Source organism: Triticum dicoccoides, chromosome 6A (assembly GCF_002162155.2).
Source record: "Triticum dicoccoides isolate Atlit2015 ecotype Zavitan chromosome 6A, WEW_v2.0, whole genome shotgun sequence".
In the NCBI taxonomy this organism is placed as follows: Eukaryota; Viridiplantae; Streptophyta; class Magnoliopsida; order Poales; family Poaceae; genus Triticum; species Triticum dicoccoides.
The window spans coordinates 396,790,540-396,817,893 of NC_041390.1; positions in this window are offsets into that span (position 1 = coordinate 396,790,540).

The window sequence follows — 27,354 nt, forward strand, 5'->3', positions numbered from 1 at the left end:
GGCGGATACGGAGGGCACATGCTTTAATGCCGAGGCGGGGGGCTGGGCGCCGCTGATTGGAGCAGCAGGTCGGTCCTGCTTCCCCATGCTCTGGCGGCTGGATTGGTAGATTGGGGCGGCCGCCCTCATGTTGGGGTGGGGGGTGAGCCCTCAGCCCCGCCCCCTATAAAAGGGGAGAGGGGCAGCATCTTTTTGCACTCGTCTTCTTCCATCCCGATCCCTTTCTTTCCTTTGCCATGGTGAGAGGGCGCGGTCGTGGCCGTCCTTCTATGGAGGCGACTAGGTCCTCCTCCCGCCAGAGAGCTGCGGCGGTTAAGGAGGAGCCAGACGCCCAAGGCGGAAGCGCCACACGGGGTCGGGTCGGCGAGGTGGCCGAGGTAGAGATGGGCGCGGAAGGGGGACAGCCGCGACGTCACCATCTCTGCCGCCATCTCCTCTGGCCTCATCGAGCGGCCATGTCGGAGATATGGCATTGGAGTTCATCTTGCAGTTGCGCGAGCCGCCGCGCAGCCGCCTTCGCCTTCCCGAGGTGTTCGCGAGGGTGCTGGAGATCGACCAGCCACCGAGGCTGAGGCTCCACATGAAGGGGTGTTGCAACGACGACATGTGGGTGAACACAAGGTTCCCCGCCCCTCATGTGATGCTCCTCTGTCGAGGCTGGAAAACCTTCGCACGCGCCCATTGCTTGATGAAGGGGCACGTTCTCTACATCAAGTTAGTGGAAGGCGATCTGCTCTCCATCAAGGTCTTCGGGCGCTTGGGACATAGGTTAGGGTGCTGCGTGGAGAGCTCGACCGATGACGAGAGCTCCTCCTCGAGTGACAGCGATGAGGAGGGGATCGGTGGGGAGGACGACGAGGACGGGTCCGAGGGAGGGGTAGTTCTTGGCGGCGGTTCCCCGAGCCGGCTCCTTAAACTTCTTGAGGCTGTTGTCGGATTTCGGGTTCTGGCAAAACCCTTGATGTTCGAACACTAGGGTGCGCACGAAGATTTTCCCCTACCTAATTATGCCCTCATCCTCGCCGCGACCTCAAAGCCTAGCTCGACGAACTCGCAACACAAGGGACACAAGATTTATACTGGTTCGGGCCACCGTTGTGGTGTAATAACCTACTCTAGTGTGTGTGGTGGATTGCCTCTTGGGCTGGGATGAATAGTACAAGGTGAAGAACAGCCTCCTGAAGAGAGGTGTTCTTGTGCTTGGTGGTGTGAGGATGATCTAAATCAGTTCCAGGTTAGATCCCGATCTTGTGGTGGCTAGTCCTATTTATAGAGGCCCTGGTCCTCTCCCCGAATATTGAGCGGGAAGGGATCCAACAACGGCCAATTTGAAAGGGGACAGCTAGTACAAGCTATCCTGACTAAAGGTGGTCTTCGCCTGCCAAAGGCTCTAGTGGTGACGCCGTCTTGGGCTCCACGGTGACCTCCGTCCTGTCGTCCTGTTGGTCTTGGTCTCGTTGCACCGATATGGAAACCTTTTCCTGATGCCTCGGTACTCCTCGTCTGTGCTCGCCTCCTTAGCACCAAAGAGGAAACGAGGACACTGTGCGCGTTGGTGCCCGCCTGGTCTTTGTAACGCCCCGAGACCGATGTGCCAGGTGTTCTCCGGTTATTCGCTGTTGTTGCCTTGTCATTGCTTGTGTGTCATGCATCTCATATCATGTTCTCATGTGCATTGCAGTTGCATACATGTCCGTCTCATGCATCCGAGCTTTTTCCCGGTTGTCCGTTTCGCAATCCGGCGCTCCTATGTCACCCAGTGCCCCTTTCTACCTCTTTTCGTGTGCATGTGTTAAACGTTTCTGGGTTGGACCGAGACTTGCCATGCGGCTTTGGTTTACTACCGGTAGACTGCCTGTCAAGTTTCGTGCCATTTGGACTTCGTTTGATACTCCAACGGTCAACCGAGGGACTGAAAAGGCCTCGTGTGTGTTGCAGCCCAACACCCCTCCAAATTGGCCCAAAACCCACCTAAACCCCCTCCATCATCTCGGTCGTTCGATCACAATCACGTGGCCGAAATCCGCACCTCATTTGCACTCTCCTAGCTCCCTCTACCTATATATATGTGATCCCCTCCGAAATATTCGCGGTATAAACCCTAGATCCAACTCCCTCATCGCCACCGGACAAAACCTCGCCGCCCGGACATGTCAGTTTCATCCCGCCGCCGCGCCCAGCCAACCCGCACGCGGCACGTGGCGCCACCAGTCCCTGCGCCGGCGCGGCCCGCGAGGCCCACGGCTGGCCCGCCCGCACCCGCACGGGGCCCAACCGCCGCCGCCGCCACCCGTGAGGACCCCGCGCATGCGCCCGCCGTCTTCTCGAGTTCCAGCCGCCGGAGCTGCGCCGACCACCGCAACGCGCCGCCTCCCGCCGGCGAGATCTTCGCCCCTATCCAGGAGGACAGGAGCTCCTCCCGATCCAGCACGCCGCCCCTTCCACCGGGCACCGCCCCGCCGCGCCTGCTTCACCGGAAGTCCCGCGCGCCCGCCGCCGATCAAGCTCGCGGCCGCCGGCCGGGCCTCTCCTTTGCCAAGACCTCGTCGGATCCGGTCCCCCCGGCTTCCTCCTCGCCGGATCCAGGCGCTCCCTCGCCGGATCTCTCTTCTCCGGTCGTCTTCCCGCTCTCCGGCGACTCTCTGGCGAGATCCGGTCCTGCCTCGACTTCCGTGCCAAAGTCAACCCTAGACCCGGAGGGTAAAATTTCCACTAAGTCCCTAATATTTTTGGCATTTTCATCATGTCATAACTCCCTCACCGTAACTCCGATTCGTGCGTGTAGCATATCAAAATGTTCGCCTCGACGAGTACATCATTTAATCTCATTGAATCATTTTCATTTGAGCTCATCTTGATGCCCGAAATGCTGTTGGAAGAGGGCTATGTGAGTAATTTGTCAGATCTGTTGCATCAAATAGCTATTTGTCATTTTTTTCATGTTTAATGTGTGCATGATATGACCCTGAGCTCTACATGTGTTTTGTTATATGCCATGCCATCTTTACAGAGGTGCTTGGCATGTATTTTTGTGATATTTGTAGTGACTAGCACAAACTTGCAAAGTAGCGTAATCGGTAATGCTGATTTCGGGGACTTAAAATTTCACTAAGTCCTTGTTCTGTTTTTGTTGTTATGCCATATGTTCATGTTGTTTCCTAGTGATTCGTGCCTCTTTTGAGGATGATCAGTAAGGATGTTTTGTTAATATTGTTGTTCTATATCCATCCATATGTTTGTTTGCAATCATGGAGTAACCTAGCTTGAGTCAATCGAGCTTTACATTTGCTATATCGTGAATCCTGGCAGATTGTTGACATGTTTAGCGATTTTGCCGAGGATGTTGCTATTGATTCGTGCATGCTATGTTATTGTTCTTGCCATTTCTAGCTCCTATGCCATGTATTCTTTATGGGTGTATGCTTATTTTGCCATGCCATGCTCTGTAGTGAGTGCATCGAGCTCGTAAAGATGCCTACTCGTTAACTGATTTGCATGCTCCAGTTTTTCACAAAGTCTGAGATCTGTTTATGTTTTTGCCATGTTCACATGATTGCAATTGTATTTTCTGATCCCTTTTGGTTCAAGGTCACTAAGGGACTTTTGTTAAGTGCTTTGAGTAGCTTCATGCCATGCCTTGCTTTGCCATTTTAAGTTCCTGTATCTTGTAGTTTTCATTGTATAAAGTGCTTCCTGATGATAAATTCCAGACTTGTGTTAATTTCACAAAGTCTGAAACCTGTTATCATTTGCACTTTTGCCATGCTTGTTTGAACCTGTTAATGGATGAATTAGCCGTAGCTCAGTGTTCATCTTTTGTCAAGCATCTTGAGTGGATCCATTCCATGTATTTTGTTGCCATGTTTGAGTGTTGTAGCATATTTATCTTGGTGCATTTACATGTCAATTGATGATTATCACAGACCGGTGCCATATTTGTTTTGCTTGCCATTTCCAAACCGTGCATCCGATTCCGGTGATCTTTATATCGATTTCAACCGAAATCACCTCACCTTTCTAGTGGCACTCTTGGATTTCTAGGGTGAGGCCAGGTCCAATCATTCCTTGTGAAATCTTACATATGCATCACATACCGCATCCCGCATATCATACCATGTTCATGTGTTGGTTGTTTACTATGTTGTGTGCTTCTTTCCGGTGTTTGCTTCTTCGGGTTGGTTCCGATAATGTCGCGTTTGTGAGAACCCGTTCGACTACGTCCGTTTGTCTTCTTCATGGACTCATTCTTCTTCCTTGCGGGATTTCAGGCAAGATGACCATACCCTTGAAATCACTTCTATCTTTGCTTGCTTAGTTGCTCGCTCTTTTGCTATGCCTATGCTGCGATACCTATCACTTGCTTATCATGCCTCCCATGTTGTTGAACCAAGCCTCTAACCCACCTTGTCCTAGCAAACTGTTGTTTGGCTAAGTTACCGCTTTGCTCAGCCCCTCTTATAGCGTTGTTAGTTGCTGGTGAAGATTGAAGTTTGTTCCTTGTTGGAACTTGGAGATGTTGTTCCTTGTTGGAACATGTTTACTTGTTGGGATATCACAATACCTCTTATTAAATTAATGCATATATATACTTGGTAAAGAGTGGAAGGCTCGGCCTTATGCCTGGTGTTTTGTTCCACTCTTGCCGCGCTAGTTCCCGTCATATCGGTGTTATGTTCCCGGATTTTGCGTTCCTTACGCGGTTGGGTTATAATGGGAACCCCTTGATAGTTCGCCTTGAATAAAACTCCTCCAGCAAGGCCCAACCTTGGTTTTACCATTCGCCACCTAGCCTTTTTCCCTTGGGTTAGGCCAGCCCAAGGGTCATCTTTATTTTAACCTCCCCCCCGGGCCAGTGCTTGTCTATGTGTTGGTCCGAAATGGGCAGCCTGCGGGGCCACCTCGGGGAAACTTGAGGGCTCATTTTACTCGTAGCTTGACCTATCCGGTGTTGCCCTGAGAACGAGATATGTGCAGCTCCCATCAGGATGTCGGCGCATAGGGCGGTCTTGCTGGACTTGTTTTACCATTGTCGAGGATGTCTTGTAACCGGGATTCCGAGTCTGATCGGGTCTTCCTGCTAGAAGGAATATCCTTCGTTAACCATGAGAGCTTGTGATGGGCTAAGTTGGGACACCCCTGCAGGGATTTGAACTTTCAAAAGCCGTGCCCGCGGTTATTGGCAGATGGGAATTTGTTAATGTCCGGTTGTACAAAACCTGAAATTGACCTTAATTAAAATACATCAACCGCGTGTGTAACCGTGATGGTCTCTTTCCGGCGGAGTCCGGGAAGTGAACACGGTGTTGGAGTAATGCTTGACGTAGGTTGTTCTAGGATCACTTCTTGATCATAGTTGCTCGACCGTGCTTTTGCCTTCTCTTCTCGCTCTCATTTGCGTATGTTAGCCACCATATATGCTAGTCGCTTGCTGCAGCTCCACCTCATACCTTTTACCTTACCCATAAGCTTAAATAGTCTTGATCGCAAGGGTGTGAGATTGATGAGTCCCGTGACTCACATATACTTCCAAAACCAGCTTGCAGGTGCCGTTGAACCATGCAGATGACGCAACCAAGCTCAAGGAGGAGCTTGATGAAGTTCTTGCCCTTTGTGTTGATTCATTCTAGGTTATCAGTAGTGGAGCCCAGTTGGGGTCGATCGGGGATCTGTGTAGCATTTGGGGTAGTCTTCTTTCATTTTGGGTCCTGTAGTTGGACCTTGATTGTATATGGATGATGTAATGCTTTATTCATGTATTTTTGTGAAGTGGCGATTGTAAGCCAACTATGTATATTTTTCCCTTATGTATTACATGGGTTGTATGAAGATTACCTCACTTGCAACATTGCTTTCAATGCGGTTATGCCTCTAAGTCGTGCTCCGACACGTGGGAGATATAGCCGCATCGAGGGCGTTACAAGTTGGTAATCAGAGCCTTCCCCGGCCTTAGGAGCCCCCTGCTTGATCGAATCGTTGGCGTTGTTGAGTCTAGAAAAAAATGTTTTGAGTCTTTTTAGGATTATATATATCGGAGAGTAGGATTCTTTTTACTCCTCAGCCCCTTCGTCGCTCTGGTGAGGCATCCTGACGTAGAGTTTTGACTCTTCTCTTCTCAAATTTCACTAAAAAAAATTTAGGATCACGCGGGTATCTTGGAATCGTTCCGATGGTTTTGTGACGAGAACATTGTTCTTGGTGCCTCCTGTCATTTAGGGGTTGTGGCAGTGTCCTGGGGAGTTGAGCTCCGAGGTGTTATCGTCACAATTTTATCATTGCAGTTCTGGAATACCTGAGTTTGGTTTCGCCGACATCGAAAATCTCTTTTATGCAGTTGTTGGTGAGATAACCTCGACGCCACCCAGTACTGGGGCGGGAGTTCGGGAGTATTGCCATAACACGTATAACAATTGCTTTTCGAAGGTTGAGGTAGACGATTTCCGAAGGTTTCTTGGTTATGTGTTGAAGGATGGATACAGCTGGATGTAAGATTTGCTAGTTTTGGGTGAGGTATTATGCTTCCCCTGTATCCCCAACACCTGATTGCATAACCGGGAAAATTTTGGGAGTTTATAATTGGGAATTCAAGTAGCTCTTAGGATATCTTTCCGACGGATATATGATATGAAATTGCGGTTCGACGTCTAGTGGTCCGCCTATCCACGGTTTGTTTTAAAGTGGTCTCGTTGTGTCTTAAAGAGTCCTTGGCTATGCCGACTCGGGGACGCTTCGTATGTCATGTGCACTGTCTTGTACATGATGGTGTTGTACGATCGAGCCCGTGTAGGCCCCACCACGAAAACTTCGGACGAAATCTCTATCATATGTTTGTTCAGGTTTATTCTGCAAGCCAATCCTTTGTCTTGTTTTGAGTTGTGGTATTCGAGTTGCTTCAAAGACAAATGTGGATTCCATCCCTTTCCTAAGCAGTGTTCTCATATTTCTATGTGAATACTAATCCTTCTTGATCATCAAGATTGTTTTGTCAATCCTTTTTAACCGGCGTGCTTCTCTTCAAGTGGATTCGATCATTGCAACATCCGCAAGATCAAGTATCAGTTCTTCTCAACGGTGTTTGTTTCATCTGTCCCCAAGTTTCCTTTGTTTTACCGCCCACCCACCCTTTTTATTCAAGGAATCCGATGTTTTAATCAAGTATCCTTTATATTCTTGTGAAGTCTCCCCATTCCTTTTCCGTCAATGTTCGTATCCGGTGATTCTCGGGAAGATTCTAGTGGAACTTCAAGTTCGTCATTCTTCATTCTTTTCATCTCTGATGAATTCAATTCAAGCTTTGTCAATTATATCCTTTCATCGTTGTAAATACTTTCTCATGCTGGTACACCTCTTAATCATCCATTTCTCGCTACTCAGTTATTCTGGAGTGCTAAAGATATCTCAGAAGGATCGTCTTGTCATTCAAGATTCGTTCATCCTATTTTGAGGATGTTTATCTCATTCAAGACTTTAATTCAACCATTGCATTCTGTCTTTTAAATCGTTCTATGGTGTTTCTTTTGAGTGGGCCCCAACCCATAGGTCTTCTCCCAGGTTCTTACCTGACTCTTCTAATTTTTCCGGAGCTATCCTAAATTCTTTTTGAAGTGTGACGTAAGAATGAATTTTCATCAGTCAGAGGGTTTCTCCAAGATCTTTCAACTTCTTTTCATCTTTGGCTCAACCTCTCCTCTTTTAATCATTCCGGAGTGTCTCAAACAATTCATGGTGGTGTTTCTCGTCGTAATTCTCAGATTTTGAAGACCGAAGAAGAATTTTCTCTCAATCTTTCTCATTCTCTTCAAGATTTGTGGTTCTAGTTCAAGGCCATCCTCTCATAATAGTTTTGATTGCGAGAATTCCTCTCATCTATCTGGAGTCCATCTATTCAGGTTTATTCATTTCTCAGCTTTCAGCTCTCGTTCTCCAATTTTACCGATGCATCATTCAAGTATATTCTCTAATTAGCTCGTGATCTTTTGTTCTCGTGGATCTAATTTCCCTCAAGTATTTTCATTCGTTCTCTAATCCTTTCCGGTGATTTATCCCTTTACTTCGTTCTTTGTCAATGCTTACGGTGGTTCGTTCAAGATTTTTTTCTTTTTTCTTATCATATCAATTCATTCGCTGTTTCCTAATTCTACCAGTGGTTCGTCGAAGACCTTCTTAAGTTTGCGCTATATCCATCTTTATCCTTTCTACGAGAATAAGTAGTATGCCAAATCCGTTGATTGTCATAAATTTAATTGATGAAGGATAAGTATAATGTAATTCTTATTCTTGTTTCTTCCAAGTGATTTAATTCCTTATTCCGGAGGTTAATCCAATTCTCGATTTCATGTGTCTGATCTTTATTTTTCCGGAGTTCCAAGCTCTCTCAATTCTTTCTCGTCGTGAAGATCCATCTAATCATTGCAAGGATTCACCTTGTGTTTTCAACCTCTTTTTCCTTCCGTTTGATCATCCTTTTGTTACCGTAGTTTCTTCATGGAGGTTCTACATGTTGGTTCATCAATGATTTAATTCTTTCTCGAAGTGCTCATCGAGATTCTTTTCTAAGGAGCTCAAGCATTCTTCATCTTGCAATCCGGAGTGCAATTGTTCCCCCTTATCTTTTGAGATGGTGTTATGTCTTTCTTGACAATGTCCCTTCATGTTTCATGATTCTCAAGTTCTCATGTATGAGATAGTTTAAACCATCAATTTGTTCGAGCATGAGCTCTTCTCAATCCATAAACCTCTTCATTGAAGTTATCTTGGTTTATATTTCACCTAAAGCTTTCCCTAAGGATTGTTGCTAATTATGGTGCTTATAAATGACCCAAGTTCGTCTTTTATCCTCCCGGTGAAATAGCTTCTCGTATTCTTGTTGATATCAATCCAATCCATTGTTTCTGTTAGTGGTGGAATTTCACCTCATAGTTATGAGATGTTTTCCATAAGCCCACAACAAGCTTATCCTTTTCGTTGTTGGTTTTCCAACAACTCCGTTCGACCCTTCTCCTAAGGATACCTTTTCAAGCTCTTTTGTAGCAGAAGTTGGCATTTTCTTCTACATTCTTTTATTTCAATGATCTATCTTCTATATCTCTCTTCCGGAGGCATTGCGATGTTGCTCTTTTCAACCCATCATTTTGTTTTGTCAAGATCATGCTTCTTTCTTTTGCTTATCCATTTAACCGGAGTGTTCTGTCCTTTTTGCTCAAGTTCTTTTCGCCTTATCAAGCCTTGCATCCCTTCTCAACCGGAGTGCTGCCCAAAGTTGTTCTTCCTTGGTCCTCTTTGCTAACGGAGTGCTTTCAACTTCATTTATCTCCGTTGTATTATTTTCTCTAAATGGCTTAACCTTTTCAAGGTTCTTTGGTTTCACTTGTTTGTCAAAGGAGCAACTTAGTTTTACCTATTCTCTTTCTCTTCCGTTTTCCCTCCGGTGCCATTCTAGATCTCGGGACGAGATCCTCTCGTAGTGGTGGAGTGTTGTAACACCCCGAGACCGATGTGCCAGGTGTCCTCCAGTTATTCGCTGTTGTTGCCTTGTCATTGCTTGCGTGTCATGCATCTCATATCATGTCATCATGTCCATTGCATTTGCATACATGTCCGTCTCATGCATCCGAGCTTTTTCCCCGTTATCCGTTTTGCAATCCGGCGCTCCTATGTCACCCGGTGCCCCTTTCTACCTCTTTTCATGTGCGGGTGTTAAACGTTTCCGGGTTGGACCGAGACTTGCCATGCGGCCTTGGTTTACTACTGGTACACCGCCTATCAAGTTTCGTGCCATTTGGACTTCGTTTGATACTCCAACGGTCAACCGAGGGACCGAAAAGGCCTCGTGTGTGTTGCAGCCCAACACCCCTCCAAAGTGGCCCAAAACTCACCTAAACCCCCTCTATCATCTCGGTCGTTCGATCACGATCGCGTGGCCGAAAACCGCACCTCATTTGCACTCTCCTAGCTCCCTCTACCTATATATATGTGATCCCCTCCAAAATATTCGCGGTACAAACCCTAGATCCAACTCCCTCATCGCCACCGGACAAAACCTCGCTGCCCGGACATGTCCGTTTCGTCCCGCCACCGCGCCCAGCCAACCCGCGCGTGACACGTGGCGCCGCCAGTCCCTCCGCCGCCTTGGCCCGTGAGGCCCATGGCGGGCCCGCCCGCACCCGCGCGGGGCCCAACCGTCGCCGCCGCCACCTGTGAGGACCCCCGCGCGCGCCCGCCATCTTCTCGAGTTCCGGACGCCGGAGCTCCGCCGACCACCGCAGCGCGCCGCCTCCCGCCGGCGAGATCTCTGCCGCCAACCACCGATCCGCGCCTCCACTCCTCCCTGCTGGCGCCGCCTTTGCCCCGATCCGGGAGGAGAGGAGCTCCTCCCGATCCAGCGCGCCGCTGGGCGCCGCCCCGCCACACCTGCTTCGCCGGAAGTGCCGCGCGCCCGCCGCCGATCAAGCTCGCGGCCGCCGGCCGAGCCTCTCCTTCGCCAAGACCTCGCGGATCCGGTCCCCCCGGCTTCCTCCTCGCCGGATCAAGGTGCTCCCTCGCTGGATCTCTCTTCTTCGGTCGTCTGCCCGCTCTCCGGCGACTCTCCGACGAGATCCGGTCCTGCCTTGACTTCCGTGCCAAAGTCAACCCTAGACCCGGAGGGTAAAATTTCCACCAAGTCTCCAGTATTTTTGTCATTTTCATCATGTCATAACTCCCTCACCGTAACTCTGATTCATGCGTGTAGTGTATCCAAATGTTCGTCTCGACGAGTACATCATTTCATCTCATTGAATCATTTTCATTTCAGCTCATCTTGATGCCCGAAATGCTATTGGAAGAGGGCTATGTGAGTAATTTGTCAGATCTGTTGCATCAAATAGCTATTTGTCATTTTTGCCATGTTTAATGTGTGCATGATATGACCCTGAGCTCTACATGTGTTTTGTTATATGACATGCCATCTTTATAGAGGTGCTTGCCATGTATTTTTGTGATATTTGTGGTGACTAGCACAAACTTGCAAAGTAGCATAATCGGTAATGCTGATTTCAGGGACTTAGAAATTCACTAAGTCCTTGTTCTGTTTTTGTTGTTATGCCATATGTTCATGTTGTTTCCTAGTGATTTGCGCCTCTTTTGAGGATGATCAGTAAGGATGTTTTGTTAATATTGTTGTGCTCTATCCATCCATTTCTTTGTTTGCAATCATGGAGCATCCTAGCTTGAGTCAATCGAGCTCTACTTTTGCTATACCGTGAATCCTGGTAGATTGTTGACATGTTTAGCGATTTTGCCGAGGATGTTGCTATTGATCCGTGCATGCTATGTTATTGTTCTTGCCATGTCTAGCTCCTATGCCATGTATTCTTGATGTGTGTATGCTTAGTTTCTCATGCCATGCTCTGTAGTGAGTGCATCGAGGTTGTAAACATGCTTACCCATTAACTGATTTGCATGCTCCAGTTCACATGCTTGCAATCGTATTTTCTGATCCCTTTTGGCTCAAGGTCACTAAGGGACTTTTGTTAAGTGCTTTGAGTAGCTTCATGCCATGCCTTGCTTTGCCATGTTAAGTTCCTGTAGCTTGTAGTTTTCATGCTCTAAAGTGTGCTTCCTGATGATAAATTCCAAACTTGTGTTAATTTCACTAAGTCTGAAACCTGTTATCATTTGCACTTTTGCCATGCTTGTTTGAACCTGTTAGTGGATGAATTAGCCATAGCTCAGTGTTCATCTTTTGTCAAGCATCTTGAGTGGATCCCTGCCATGTATTGTGTTGCCATGTTTGAGTGCTGTAGCATATTTATCTTGGTGCATTTACATTGTCACTTGCTGATTATCGCAGACCGGTGCCATATTTGTTTTGCTTGCCATTTCCAAACCGTGCATCCGATTCTGGTGATCTTTATATCGATTTGAACCGAAATCACCTCACCTTTCCAGTGGCACTCTTGTATTTCCATGTTGACGCTAGGTCCAATCATTCCTTGTGAAATCTTACATATGCATCACATACCGCATCCCGCATATCATACCATGTTCATGTGTTGGTTGTTTACTATGTTGTGTGCTTCTTTCCGGTGTTTGCTTCTTCGGGTTGGTTCCGATAACGTCGCGTTTCTGAGAACCCGTTCGACTATGTCCGTTTGTCTTCTTCATGGACTCGTTCTTCTTCCTTGCAGGATTTCAGGCAAGATGACCATACCCTCGAAATCACTTCTATCTTTGCTTGCTTAGTTGCTCGCTCTTTTGCTATGCCTATGTTGTGATACCTATCACTTGCTTATCATGCCTCCCATGTTGTTTAACCAAGCCTCTAACCCACCTTGTCCTAGCAAACCGTTGTTTGGCTAAGTTACCGCTTTGCTCAGCCCCTCTTATAGCGTTGTTAGTTGCTGGTGAAGATTGAAGTTTGTTCCTTGTTGGAACATGGAGATGTTGTTCCTTGTTGGAACATGTTTACTTGTTGGGATATCACAATACCTCTTATTAAATTAATGCATATATATACTTGGTAAAGGTTGGAAGGCTCGGCCTTATGCCTGGTGTTTTGTTCCACTCTTGCCGCCCTAGTTTCCGTCATCTCGGTGTTATGTTCCCGGATTTTGCATTCCTTACGCGGTTGGGTTATAATGGGAACCCCTTGACAGTTCGCCTTGAATAAAACTCCTCCAGCAAGGCCCAACCTTGGTTTTACCATTCGCCACCTAGCCTTTTTCCCTTGGGTTAGGCCAGCCCAATGGTCATCTTTATTTTAACCCCCCTGGCTAGTGCTTGTCTAAGTGTTGGTCCAAAATGGGCAGCCTGCGGGGCCACCTCAGGGAAACTTCAGGACTGGTTTTACTCGTAGCTTGACCCATCCGGTGTTGCCCTCAGAACGATATATGTGCAGCTCCCATCAGGATGTTAGCGCATCGGGTGGTCTTGCTGGACTTGTTTTGTCATTGTCGAGGATGTCTTGTAACCGGGATTCCGAGTCTGATCGGGTGTTCCTGCTAGAAGGAATATCCTTCGTTCACCGTGAGAGCTTGTGATGGGCTAAGTTGGGACACCCCTGCAGGGATTTGAACTTTCGAAAGCCGTGCTCACGGTTATGGGCCAATGGGAATTTGTTAATGTCCGGTTGTACAAAACCTGAAGTTGACCTTAATTAAAATACATCAACCGCGTGTGTAACCATGATGGTCTCTTTCCGGCGGAGTCCGGGAAGTGAACACGGTGTTGGAGTAATGCTTGACGTAGGTTGTTCTAGGATCACTTCTTGATCATAGTTGCTCAACCGTGCTTTTGCCTTCTCTTCTCGCTCTCATTTGCGTATGTTAGCCACCATATATGCTAGTCGCTTGTTGCAGCTCCACCTCATACCTTTTACCTTACCCATAAGCTTAAATAGTCTTGATCGCGAGGGTGTGAGATTGCTGAGTCCCCGTGACTCACATATACTTCCGAAACCAGCTTGCAGGTGCCGTTGAACCATGCAGATGACGCAACAAAGCTCAAGGAGGAGCTCGATGAAGTTCTTGCCCTTTGTGTTGATTCGTTCTAGTTGATCAGTAGTGGAGCCCAGTTGGGGTCGATCGGGGATCTGTGTAGCATTTGGGGTAGTCTTCTTTCATTTTGGGTCCTGTAGTCGAACCTTGATTGTATCTGGATGATGTAATGCTTTATTCATGTATTTGTGTGAAGTGGCGATTGTAAGCCAACTATGTATATTTTTCCCTTACGTATTACATGGGTTGTGTGAAGATTACCTCACTTGCGACATTGCTTTCAATGCGGTTATGCCTCTAAGTTGTGCTCCGACACGTGGGAGATATAGCCGCATCGAGGGCATTACAGCCTTGGACGTCATTGCTGACGTCGTAGGAACCTACCGAGGTTCTGCTTGCCTTGATCTCTCCGCCCCTCGCGAGCCAGCCTGGCGAGGCTGCTCCTGAGGAGGTCTTGTGTCATCCACCTCGTGAGGCTTGTACCCTCACGAGGGTCTTGAATGCTTGTTGGTGAAGATGGTCTGTATTGGGCCACGAGTGGAGCCATGCTATGGTCTGCAGGCAGGAAAGTCTGGGGACACCAGTTCCTTGAATGCCGACAGTAGCCCCCGGGCCCAAGGCGCGCTCGGACTTGGCTTCGAGGCGAAGCCAAAGGGCAAGTGCGGAGCGCTGCGGGCCCCAACAGCCTGCGGCCTTGGTCGATTCGTGGCGATTGATTGGACGTGGGCGTCTCTGCTTCCCCACGCTGCCTCGGCAACTGCCTAACTTGACGAGTCCCTGCGGCATGCAGAGAAATATCATCATTACCTGTGATCGTGGGGATCGCCGGTTGGCCTTCTCTTGCTTTAAAGGAGGAGGGGGGCAGAGCCCCCGTCGCCCATCTCTTCTCATTCAGCTAGCTTCTCCTCCCTTGCTCCATTGCCAGTCGCGACTCCCATGGCGCCTATGAAGAGGTTTTCGACCGCGGAGAAAGGGAAGGCACGCCAGGAGGGGCCCGACTCTCTGCCACCCAAGCGTGGACGCGGTCGTCCTCGTAAGCACTCCGCGACCCCCACCGCAGCTCCCCGTGGCCGCGGCGGTGCTCCTTCTCATGGTGGGAGCCGCCCATGTCGAAGCAGTCCCATCGATGAAGGGAGGCGCGCCATGGTCGCGCGGCCTCCTCGGTCGTGCTTCCACTCGGCGGAGGTGCTGCCGGAGTTCGTGGTGTGGTCGGAAAACCCTGCCAGCTCCTGGCTTCAGCTCCCGCGCTTCTTCACCGGCAAATTGCCGGCCACGAGTCCGGGCGGGCTCTGGCTGCAGGCGGACGGCTGTTGCAGCAAAGCTTCGTGGGTCGCGGTCAAGACCTCCTTTGCTGGCAATGCGGCTCTGGCTCACGGCTGGCAGACGTTAGCCCGCGCGTGCGGCCTGGGCAGGCGGTGCACTGTCCACTTCAAGTACGACGGCAACGCGACCCTCTACATGAGGGTGTTCGGAGAAGACAGCCGCCGCATCGGGTGCTGCCCCGAGGACAACGACGACGACGAGGTGCTTGGACTTGGCGACGGTCGGGATGAGGGCAAGGACGATCTCGCGCCTAGCTACGGAGGTTCTCCCTCCAACGACAGCTCCAACGGCGGCGGCTACGACCAGCCGCCGTGCTTGCTTCGAAGGTGGCAGCGGGTCGTCTCGCTGCCGCGCCCCAGTGAAGCACGAGGAAGGGTCCGACTGAGCTCGGGAGAGCGCCATGGGCCCGTCCTCACGATTTGCTGTGGGGGCACTCGCCGCTTTTGTTTCGCTGTTCTTTTCCTTCATGTATTGAGAGAGACAAGTATGGGGCCCCGTGGGGGCGTGCAACAAACTATGATTTCTAAGTTGTATGTTGTGTTTATCATTCCCATGTCGTGTTGCGATATCAATGTTTCATATAGGCACATAGGAAAAACTTAGCTTGACGCGCTTGAAGTAGTTTCTGCCTCACGAGGCGCACGTTTCCCAGTACCTAGCAAGGAAGAACTGCAAAAATTTGTTAGGAGATCCAAGTCCTGGCCGCAGCCGCCTCTATCCACGACACATTGCCTCGTATCGTGGTACCCGAGGGGCACGGATTGAGAGAGGTGCACCAGCTTGCGGCTCGAACGAGGGTGCCTCGCAAAAAAAACAGGTAAGATGCTCACGAGGGCAAGGGGCACCTGTCCAGCCCCCTCGCGAGGGACGCGAGAGAGGGCATAGGTCAACCAAAGAACCAAAGGCAGAAACGGAGGCAGAAGTCGTCGAAACAAGACCAGCAAGCGACACCAGAAAACAAATTTCGATTAAAAAGGGGCAAGCCAACTACGAAAAGCAAATGAACAAGCCGCGTCTGGCACCTAGTCTAGTCTTCTTGTCTTCTCACCAGTGCGGAGCTAAGTGCTGCCACTAGGACGTGGGAGAGCCCAGAGGCCCGAGGGAGGCACTCCTGAGACTCCGGGGCGTGTACAGCCCCACTCATTATTACATGAGAGTGTCATGAGCGGAGACCTTCCCAGGCACGGGGCCTTCTTCATAGGTGTTGGGCCTTTCTTCATGGGTAGAACTTCCGGAGGTGCTGGATGTTCCTGGCATTCTGGATGGGTACCCTGTCTGGCGTCTCCAGGCGCGCGGCGCCAGGCCTGGAGACGTAGGTGACCCTAAACGGGCCCTCCCACATGGGTGAGAGCTTATGCAGCCCTTCCCTATAGAGCACCTACCGTAGGACGAGGTCACCCACCTCGAGCGTCCTGGAGAGGACGCTACGATAGTGGTACCGTCGCAGCGCCTGCTGATATCTTGCCGCCCGCAGCATGGTTTCACGGTGGCGTTCCTCCCCCAGCACGAGGTCCATCCCCCGAATGGCGTCCTGCTGCGTCTCATCAAATGCCAGGACCCGCGCGGAGCGATGCTTGACCTCGTGAGGGATAACCGCCTTTCCTCCATAGACGAGGAAGAATGGGGTCTCGCTCGTCGGCTTGGTGGCGGTGGTGCGGATGGACCACAGCACGGACTGGAGCTCATCGTACCAGCCCCTGCCACAGGCCTTGAGCTTCTTCTTGAAGGTCCTGGTTTTGAGGCCTCTCAGGACCTCTGCATTGGCGCATTTGGCCTGGCCATTGCTCGGGGGGTGCACCACTGAAGCGTAGGAGATCTGCATTCCAAGGTTAGCACAATATGTCTTGAAGAGGTTACTAGTGAACTGCGAGCCGTTGTCAGTGATGATGCAGTTGGGGACCCCAAACCGGCTCACGAGACCCTTGATGAACTTAACCGCAGAACTGGCCGGGATGGTGCGGACGGCTTCTACCTCCGCCCACTTGGTGAACTTGTCGATGGCAACGTAGAGGTAGCGGTAGCCCCCAGGCACTCGAGGGAACAGGCCCAAAATGTCTAGCCCCCAGACCGCGAATGGCCACGAGAGTGGAATGGTATGAAGGCCCTGAGTCGGCTGATGGATCTACTTGGCATGGAACTGGCAGGCCTCGCAGGACTTCACTAGCTCAGTTGCGTCGTTGAGTGCCGTAGGCCAGTAGAATCCGCTGCGGAACACCTTGCCGACGAGGGTCGGTGACGATGAGTGGTGCCCGCAGTCCCCGCCGTGTATGTCGGCCAGCAACTCTTTCCCCTGCTCCCTAGAGATCCAACACAGGGAAACGTCATTCGTCTGCTTCCTGTATAACTCACCGTCTTGGATGGAGTATGCCGTGGCTTGTCGGGCCACACGCTCCGCGTCCTCCTCCTTCTCTGGCAGCGTCCTTTGCGTCAGATAGTCCTTGAATTCCTTGGTCCAGCACCCTTCCCGAGGCTCGAGCGCTAAGAGCAAGCGCGCTCCTAAGGTCGAGCCACAGGCAGGGGCTGTCAAGGCAGGTGGTTGAGGGAGTTCCTTCCAATGCAGCGCCGCTCTTGAAAGTGGTGGTGTTGCCGATGGCTTGAAGAGCCACTCCTCGAAAACACCAGGCTCTTGGGGTAGCCGCTTGGATGCTCTCCTGGCGATGTCGTCGGCTTCCTTGTTGCTGCCATGGGGCACATGCTACAATTCCAGGCCCAAGAATTGCTTCTCCATCTTGCGCACCTCCACGAGGTATGCCTCCATGTGCTCGTCCTTTGGCTCGTACACCTTGTTGGAGAAGTTGACGAGGAGCTGTGAGTCACCCTTGATGGTGAGGCGCTTCACCCCCAGGGCCACCGCAGCCTTGAGGCCAGCTATGAGACCTTCATACTCTGCTATGTTGTTGGAGACTTTCTCGCCCTGCTGGAAGCAGAGCTGCATAGCATTGTAAAGCTTGTCCTGAGTGGGTGATATGAGCACTGCTCCAGCCCCCGCGCTCTGGCGCGCAAAGGCGCCATCAAAATATATAACCCAGCCATCTGGCGCTTCACTCCTTGACGAGAGGGATCTATCCTCGCCCTCTTCAAGCAGCGGGGCATCTGTCCATTCTGCCATGAAGTCAGCGAGCGCAGCCCCCTTGATGACCCTGGTCGTGCTGAACTCCAACTGGAATGCCTATAGCTCAATGTTCCACTCAGCAACTCTCCCAGTGGAGTTGGGGCTCCTAAGCACCCTCTCCAATGGGTAGGCCGACACAACCTTGATGGGGTGACCATGAAAGTAGTGTCGCAGCTTGTGCGAGGCCACCAGGACTGCGAGCAGGAGCTTCTGAGGCATGGGGGAACCATGCCCTCGCGTCCCATAACACCATGCTGACGAAATACACAGGATGCTCAACGAGGGCGGCTGCGTTGACGAGGCTTGCGGCTTCCAGAGGTTGGGGCGCCTCCTGAGGTGACGAAGCTCCCAAAGCTTGGTCGCCCGTCGGGGCTTCCGCAGGCCCAAGTGCGTTGTCTTGTTGAGCCTTGTCCTTTGCTGGAGTCGCCGCAGCTCCCTTAGAGCCCTCTGGGTCTTGCGCCGCTCCGGCTGGGGGAGCGGCCTGGCGCAGCGCATCCCTGACTTGGCGCTCTTCCCGGACCGCCACCAGAGCTGCGCTGGCGGAGTAAGGGGTGGCGGCAAGGTACAACACAAGAGGCTCGAGAGGTCGGGGCGTTACCATCACCGGAGGGCTGGTCAGGTATCTCTTGAGGTCTTGAAACGCCTGGTCGGCCTCCGGAGTCCACTCGAATGGGCCCTTCTTCTTCATCAACTTGAAGAACTGCAGGGCGCGCTCTCCCAGCTTGGAGATGAAACACCCCAACACAGTCACGCGACTAGCGAGCTTCTGCATCTCCTTGAGGGTTTGCGGTGGACTCATGTCTTCGATTGCCTTGACCTTCTCCGGGTTTGCCTCGATCACTCTGTGGGACACGAGGAAACCCAGCAGTTTGTCGGAAGGGACACCAAACAAGCATTTCTCCAGGTCAAGCCGCAAGTCTACCTGGCACAGGCTTTTGAAGGTCTCCTCTAGATCTTGAATCAAGGTCCTCGCCTCCCGAGACTTCACGACAATGTCGTCAACGTAGGCTTCAGCATTACTCCCGAGCTGCCGCCCCAGGGCAATGTGCATCAGCTGTTGAAAGGTCGCACCTGCGTTGGGCAGCCTGAACGGCATACAAGTGTAGCAGTATACCCCGCACGGGGTCAGGAAGGCTATTTTATCGATGTCCTCTACCGCCATCTTGATCTGGTGGTAGCCTGAGAACGCATGCGGGAAGCACAACATGTCACACTCGGCGGTGGACTCGACGATCTGGTCGATGCGTGGAAAAGGGAATCAATCTTGGGGGCAGGCCGTGTTAAGGTTGGTGAAGTCAACACACATGCGCTCCTTCCCGCCTTTCTTGGGCACAACGACGGGGTTTGCCAACTGAGGGAGTCCTGGATTAGGGGGTATCCGGACAGCCGGACTATATCCTTTGGCCGGACTGTTGGACTATGAAGATACAAGATTGAAGACTTCGTCCCGTGTCCGGATGGGACTCTCCTTGGCGTGGAAGGCAAGCTTGGCAATACAGATATGTAGATCTCCTTCCTTGTAACCGACTCTGTGTAACCCTATCTCCCTCCGATGTCTATATAAACCGGAGGGTTTAGTCCGTAGGAACAACAACAATCATACCATAGGCTATCTTTTAGGGTTTAGCCTCTTTGATCTCGTGGTAGATCAATTCTTGTACTACTCATATTATCAAGAACAATCAAGCAGGACGTAGGGTATTACCTCCATCAAGAGGGCCCGAACCTGGGTAAAACATCGTGTCCCCTGCCTCCTGTTACCATCCGCCTAGACGCACAGTTCGGGACCCCCTACCCAAGATCCGCCGGTTTTGACACCGACATTGGTGCTTTCATTGAGAGTTCCTCTGTGTCGTCATCGCTAGGCTTGATGGCTCCTTCGATCATCGATAGCGCTGCAGTCCAGGGTGAGACTTTTCTCCCCAGACAGATCTTTGTATTCGGCGGCTTCGCACTGCGGGCCAACTCGCTTGGCCATCTGGAGCAGATCGAGAGTTACGCCCCTGGCCACCAGGTCCGGTTTGGAAGCTTAAACTACATGGCCAATATCTGCGGAGACTTGATCTTTGACGGATTCGAGCCCTTGCCGAGTGCGCCGCACGGTCACGATGAGCATGATTTAGCTCTACCGTCGGACAGTGTTCGGGAGATCGCACCAGCGACCGCTCCGACCCTCAATTCGGAGCCAGCTGCGCCATCCAAGGACGGGCGGATAGACCCTACCATGGAGGCCGCATCTTTAGCGGCGATCGAGCCCAATACTAACTTAACCCCTAATGACAGTCGTGTCGCCGAACTGTTAGGTCCTTCCCCGACCACGGACTCTGAACCGCCCGCGCCCGTGCCTATCGAATCCGACTGGGCGCCGATCATGGAGTTCACCTCCGCGGATATCTTTCAGCACTCGCCCTTCGGCGACATACTGAATTCATTAAAGTCTCTCTCCTTGTCAGGAGAGTCCTGGCCGAACTATGTCCGGCAGGATTGGGATGCGGATGATGAAGAAATTCGCCGCCCACCCACCACCCACTTAGTAGCCACTGTCGATGATTTGACCGACATGCTAGACTTCGACTCCAAAGACATCGACGGTATGGACGAAGATGCAGGAGACGAACATGAGACACTGCCCACAGGGCACTGGACGCCCACTTCATCATATGATGTATACATGGTGGACACACCCAAAGAAAACGACGATGAGGAACGGAAGGACGCAACGAAGGATCGTTCCCTTGAGAAGCAGTCAAAGCGGCGGCGTAAGCGCAGCTCCAAATCCCACCTCGGTAGAATCAGCAATCATATAGACCCAGCGATAGAGCAGGGTGATCCAACGGACGACAAACACGACATTGAACCATCGTCCGGCCACGGCAACACAAAGAATCAAACCGAACAACCCGACTCCGATGAAGATAACAGTCCAGATGACATCACACCGGACAGGCACCCGGAGCAACAGAATACCCATCAAAGGCTTGTTGCCACTGCAAGGAGTCTGAAAAAGCAGAAGCAAAGGCTCAGGGCTGCACAAGACACACTCAAAATTAGATGGAGTGAAGTACTCAACACTGGAGCAAAGTACGGCGGTAGTCGCCATACAAAGAGCTACCCGAAGCGAAAGCTGCTACCTGAATTCGATGAGGAGGCCTTAGATCCCCGCAATCGAAAAACAAAACAGCCGTCCGGTCAGATAGATGACTTGGTGGCCAACATAGAGTGGCAAACGACGCCGCACACAAGCTAGTACGCGATTCACATGAGGGCTCGCATCAAAAGGATGGCGCAACCAGATCCATCTACGGGCCAAGCAAGCATGCTCCAGCACGCAATGCAACACAACAAAAATCTGAACACCACGGTACACCGAGATACAGGGGTGCCGCACACCCCCTATGTTTCAACGATGAGGTGCTGGACCATGAATTTCCAGAGGGATTCAAACCCATAAACATAGAGGCGTACGACATAACGACAGACCCTGGGGTCTGGATTGAGGACTACATCCTCCATATCCACATGGCTCGAGGAGACGATCTCCATGCCATCAAGTACTTACCCCTCAAGCTCAAAGGGCCAGCTCGGCACTGGCTTAAAAGCCTCCCCGAAAACTCCATTGGAAGCTGGGAAGAGCTCGAAGACGCTTTTCGGGCAAATTTTCAAGGGACCTATGTCCGACCACCAGATGCAGACGATTTAAGTCATATAACTCAACAGCCCGGAGAGTCAGCCCGAAAGCTTTGGAACAGGTTTCTCACTAAAAAGAACCAAATAGTCGACTTTCCGGACGCTGAAGCCTTAGCAACTTTCAAGCACAGCGTTCGAGACGAATGGCTGGCCAGACACCTCGGCCAAGAAAAGCCGAGAACAATGGCAGCATTAACAAGCCTCATGACCCGCTTTTGCGTGGGCGAGGACAGTTGGTTAGCCCGATGCAGCACCAGTGACCAAGGTACATCCGAAATTAGGGACGGAAATGGGAAGCCACAACGCAGCAAAAACAAGTGCCGGTATAAACAAGACAGCCCGAAGAGCACGGCAGTAAACGCCGGATTCAGAAGCTCTCTGCCAGGTCAGCAAAAGCTTCCCTCCAAAGGCAACAGAGACGAACTGTCCATCCTAAACAAGATTCTGGACAAAATATGCCAGATCCACAGCACCCCCGATAAACCTGCAAATCATACCCATAGAGAATGTTGGGTCTTCAAGCAGTCCGGCAAGCTCAACGTCGAACACAAGGGGCAGGATACACCAAGCGATGACGAGGACGAGCCTCGCAAGCAAAGCACTGGGGAATAGAAGAAATTCCCACCAGAAATCAAAACAGTAAACGTGTTACACATGATGAAGGGGAGAAACAAAGTGGCACTCCTAGAGACACGTGCCCCAGGGCCTATCACCGCGGAGTTCTGCCACTGGTCGTCCCAACCAATCACCTTTAATCATCGGGATTACTCGGCAAGTATCCAGCATGCAGGATGGGCTGCCTTGGTGTTAGACCCGATAATTAACGGATACCACTTCACACGAGTCCTCATGGACGGCGGCAGTAGTTTAAACCTGATATATCAGGACACAGTCCGCAAAATGGGGATAGACCCAACAAAAATCAGCCATAGCAATACTACCTTTAAAGGAGTAATGCCAGGCCCAGAAGCCCATTGCACGGGCTCCCTACTACTAGAGGTTATATTCTGCTTTCTCGATAATTTCCGCAGCGAAAAGTTAACCTTCCACAACGCTCCGTTCCAAAGTGGCTATCAAGCACTACTCGGACGCGAAGCTTTCGCTCGCTTTAACGCAATACTGCATTACGCTTCCCTCATGCTTAAGATGCCCGGTCCATGTGGCATCATTATAGTAAATGGAAATATTGAGCGCTCCTTGCGCGCGGAAGACCGTGCGGCTGCCTTGGCAGCCGCACACTAAACGGCCTCACCAACTAGAGCATCTGACAGGTCATTAAGACCACAGATGCGGTTAGACGAGTCCAGTGCAGCTATGTATAATTGATACAGGTTTGATGGCTATACCCCTATAACAATACAAGGGGCTCAACGCGTGTAAACAAGTGACAATTAGGCTCAACTTTACTCATCTTGAACTATACGTGGTTTATTTGGTATAACCTACCTTTTGCACGACAACTTTTCTGCTAAGTTCCTCTCTTTTACAGATGACCATCATGCTACACCCGTCCAGGATACGGCACAACGGAGACACATGCGCAGACGTGCAGCAGGGACCCATTCCAAGGATTCTGTTTAGATTAAGACCCTGCGTAAACCTTTTTTACTTTCTCTTGTTGATACACATCCCCCGGATTCTCAGTACAATTGAGAAGGATGTTGATGTATTGGCATGTGGCCACGTCAGAATATTGCACGTACCTGGACACCAGGGGCTTATTACAAAGGGCACCTTTTAGCCTGGTTTACACCATAAAGACCGAATACCTTAGGGTGTGTTCGGCGTCGCGAGTTTGGCCTTATATGCATCAACTCCGAATCATGTCTTTGGTCAAATGTTGGGTTTGCCCGGCTCCTGTGTTTTGCTGCCTTTCGTTCTGCTCTATCGGCTAAGGCGACACCAGGAGAACTACTGCGATTGTGCCCTGGTTCATCCGGACGAGCACCTTAGTAGAGAAAGCTAAAAACTGACTGTCATGATATAGCGTGAGACTGGTCAACCACTCGATGACCTAGCGGAATCTTTGGGATTCCTCCGCCTTAACGAAGGGCCGTTTCCCGGCCAGGCATGTACGCGCCCCGAATTCGGATGAGCGCGGAGCCACCAGGGGCTATATAGTAGCCCCACTGTCAAACTCCTCTAGTTAAGTGAAAGTGTTAAAGCATTATAGTCCGATTGCCTAGTTCGCTGCGCTATCACCTCCTTAATGGACCAAGACATTGGATCAAGTGTGAACATGCGTCTTCTGCGAACACCCCCGCATTATATGCGTGGGGGCTGAAGCCGATGACTGCCATCTTTCATGTTATATACATATATACATAAACGGCCGCACGGGAGGCATCATAGTACTTTTGGGCAAAAGTATAAATACAGCCTTGATAAACTCAATAAAACATTGTTTTTACAATGGGAATACATGTCACTTAAACATATTCTTCGAGCACTAAGTCTCTATCAAACGAGCACCTTCAAGAACTTCTTCAAAGTAGGGCTCGGCAGCCACTCGGCCTATGGCCGAACCCTGTGCCGCAACAGTGGTGGCATCCATCTCCGTCCAGTATGTTTTGACACGGGCAAGGGCCATCCGCGAGCCTTCTATGCACGCCGACCTCTTTACAGCATCGACGCGTGGCACAGCACCAAGGAATTGTTGCACTAAGCTAAAGTAGCTATTCGGCCTTGGCCCTCCTGGCCACAGATGATCCAGAATGGACCTCATGGAAAGTCCGAATAATCTATGAAGCTCGGCCCAACCGGTCAATCACTCATTCAGCAACAATGGACGGACTGGAGCATGAAATTGTGACCAGAACAGCTTCTCCACTTCAGGACCTTTCTGATCCTTGAAGTACTCGGCCGCATCAGCAGCACTTGCAGCCAAATCCATGTACTCGTCCGCAGAACTCCATAGCCGGTCCAGAGGAGCATATTTCGGATCTCTGAACTTAGTCCGCAACAAGAAGGGCTTCCCAGAAACGATATCTGTAGCTTGATTCAGCTCCTCCTTCATCGCTCTAATTTTGGAGCGGGCTTCCTTGGCAGCCACCCGGGCCTTCTCCAGGTCTGTCGCCTTCACCCAGTTTTCTTCTTCAAGAAGCCGGTAACGGTCAGCAATATCTTTTAACTCTACAGCCATCTTGGCTATTTTTTCTTTGCTCTCGCAATGCACGGCCTGTTCGGCCCTTAACTCTTCGGCCGCCTTTAAAGCGGCCGCATTACTACTCCTTGCTTGCTCCTTGGCTTGGGCAAGCTCTACCTGAAGGGTCTCCATGGTGGCAGCTCCATCTGCAGTCACAACATATTAAAGATACTGGCATCATGCTGCTCTTACTATGTGACAATCACCAGAAAAATCACCTACCCTATGCCTCGTCAAGCCGCTTGTTAACAAGCACGATGTCGGCATGTGCCGCATCCAGTTGTCGCCTTAGTTCAGCAAACCCATCAGTTCGGCTAGCCACCGGGGCTTCAACCACCTGCACTAAAGGCAGTTTGGTTATTACCTGGGACTATGATCCTCTGTTAGCCTCCATTTTCGACGACAACCAGAGTCTCAGGGGCTACTATCTACACAGGGCACACCTAAAAATGTGCGGTACTGTCAAAAATGTACATCATTTCGTGTAACTCAAAACCCGTCAGTAGACTCATAAAGGCTTCATGCAACCCGCTTTCGGCGGACGAAATCCTTTCAATCATCGTACCCATCAATGTGCGGTGCTCTTCTGAGATAGCCGCTTGCTCTAGTAGATCCCTCAGTACGTCCGACCGCACACTAGACGGTGCCGGACTATTTTGATTGCTCTCTTCAAGAGCCAGATACTGAGGACTTCGGGTGGCCATAGGATTACCTTCTGGCCTTGCCGGATCAAGATAAACCCTCCGCGATGACACCTCGGGGTCGCCCGCCTCATGAGGCGATATGGCAGGGGGAGGCATTTCGCTCTCCATCATCTCTGGAAGAAGATCCCCTGAAGACGAGCTCTGTTGAGAAGGGCTAAGATCCGAACTGCAAGATAAATGCCTCAGTTATTTTCCTCAGAGGTAAAGCGAGATATTTTCATTATTAAGTACCCTTTTACTTACAACTCGGTTGAGGGATGATCCCCTTGAGGGCATAGTGCGGCCAGGGTATCCCCCAGGGCAGGACTCTCCGGCGGAGATTTCTTTCCCCGTTTGGAGACCATTGTCTCCGGATCCTCAGAGGAGGTTCTCTTCCTTCCCTGGGGAGAGGAAGTTTCAGTTCCTCTTCCCCGGCTAACCTCCTTCGCAGAGGCGCTGGCCTCCTTGTTCCCCCTTTATCTTCTCCTCAGGGCGCTTGATAAGGCGTGATCTCCAGCATCCAGGTTAGCACGGGATTTGGTGAGGTCTCAGGGAGGGGGGCCGAACACCTGATCAATTTTGCCTTCGCTATCCAATCCTGGGTCAAAGAGCGGCTTTTTACGGCAATGTTGTGATAAATAAACGAACAGTGTGTTCTGATGCGAGGCTACTTACTTGGGTATCCGGGCGATTGCAGCTCAGACCTGCATCCTTAGTAATGTCCGGACACATTATTTGTGGTCCGAAGAACAATTTGTACATCTCTTCGTGCATCATGCCGAGAAAATGTTGAATAGCTCGCGGTCCTTCCGGGTTGAATTCCCACATGCGAAGGGGCCGGCATTTGCAAGGCTGGACTTGGCGAACTAGCATAACTTGCACTACCATAACCAGACTGAAATCTCTCTCAAAGAGATCTCGGATATGGTTTTGCAGTATTGGCACGTCCTTGGCTGGACCCTAGCTCAGCCCCTTGCCGATCCATGACATCAGTTGTGGTGGGGGGCCTAAGCGAAAGGCGGGGGCAGCTACCCACTTGGCACTTCGGGGAGCTTTGATGTAGAACCACTCCCGCTGCCACAATCCGTACACCTCTGGGAAGCAACCCTCAGGCCATGGAGCGTCTGTGATTTTTCTTATTAAGGCGCCTCCGCACGCTGCGTGCTGCCCCTCGATCTTCTTCGGCTTCACATCGAAGGTCTTGAGCCACAGGCCGAAGTGAGGGGTAATGCGGAGGAAGGCCTCACATACGACAATAAATGTCGAGATGTGAAGAAGGGAATCCGGGGCCAGATCGTGAAAATCTAGCCCATAATAGAAAATGAGACCCCAAACAAAGTGATCCAGAGCAAGGCCTAGTCCTCGGAGGAAGTGGGAGACGAACATGACACTCTCGTTGGGTTCAGGAGTAGGGACGACCTGCCCTCGGGCGGGCAACCCATGCGAAATTTTGGCGGTCAGATATCTGGCCTCTCTCAACCTCTTGATGTCCTCCTCCGTGACAGAGGAAGGCATCCACCGACCTTGAAGGTTGGATCGTACATAGTTGAAGGTCCGAAGCACCAAACCTGAGCTTTGGGTGTTAGAACTCGAGGCGGGGGAAGGATTTGATTAAGGACGAGAGGGAAAAATAAAAAGCCTTGTCCCCTTTATAAAGAGGGTGAATATCAAGCATCCCCCTCGTAGCCGTTTGGGACTTGCCTAAGATCTAGGAGTCCTACCAATATGCACGGTTGGGTTACCCACGTCCATATTGATGAGAATCCCATAATAAAGGGGACACGATCTCTGCTTCGACAAGACGTGCCAAGGAAACCGCCTCGCGAAGCACGCTGAGATTGGTTATGAAAAACGATTCGAATAAAGACCTGGCTGTGGTGTGATGTCACACTGCGAAATGCGTCGGCAGATTAGATTTGTGAAAATATTATT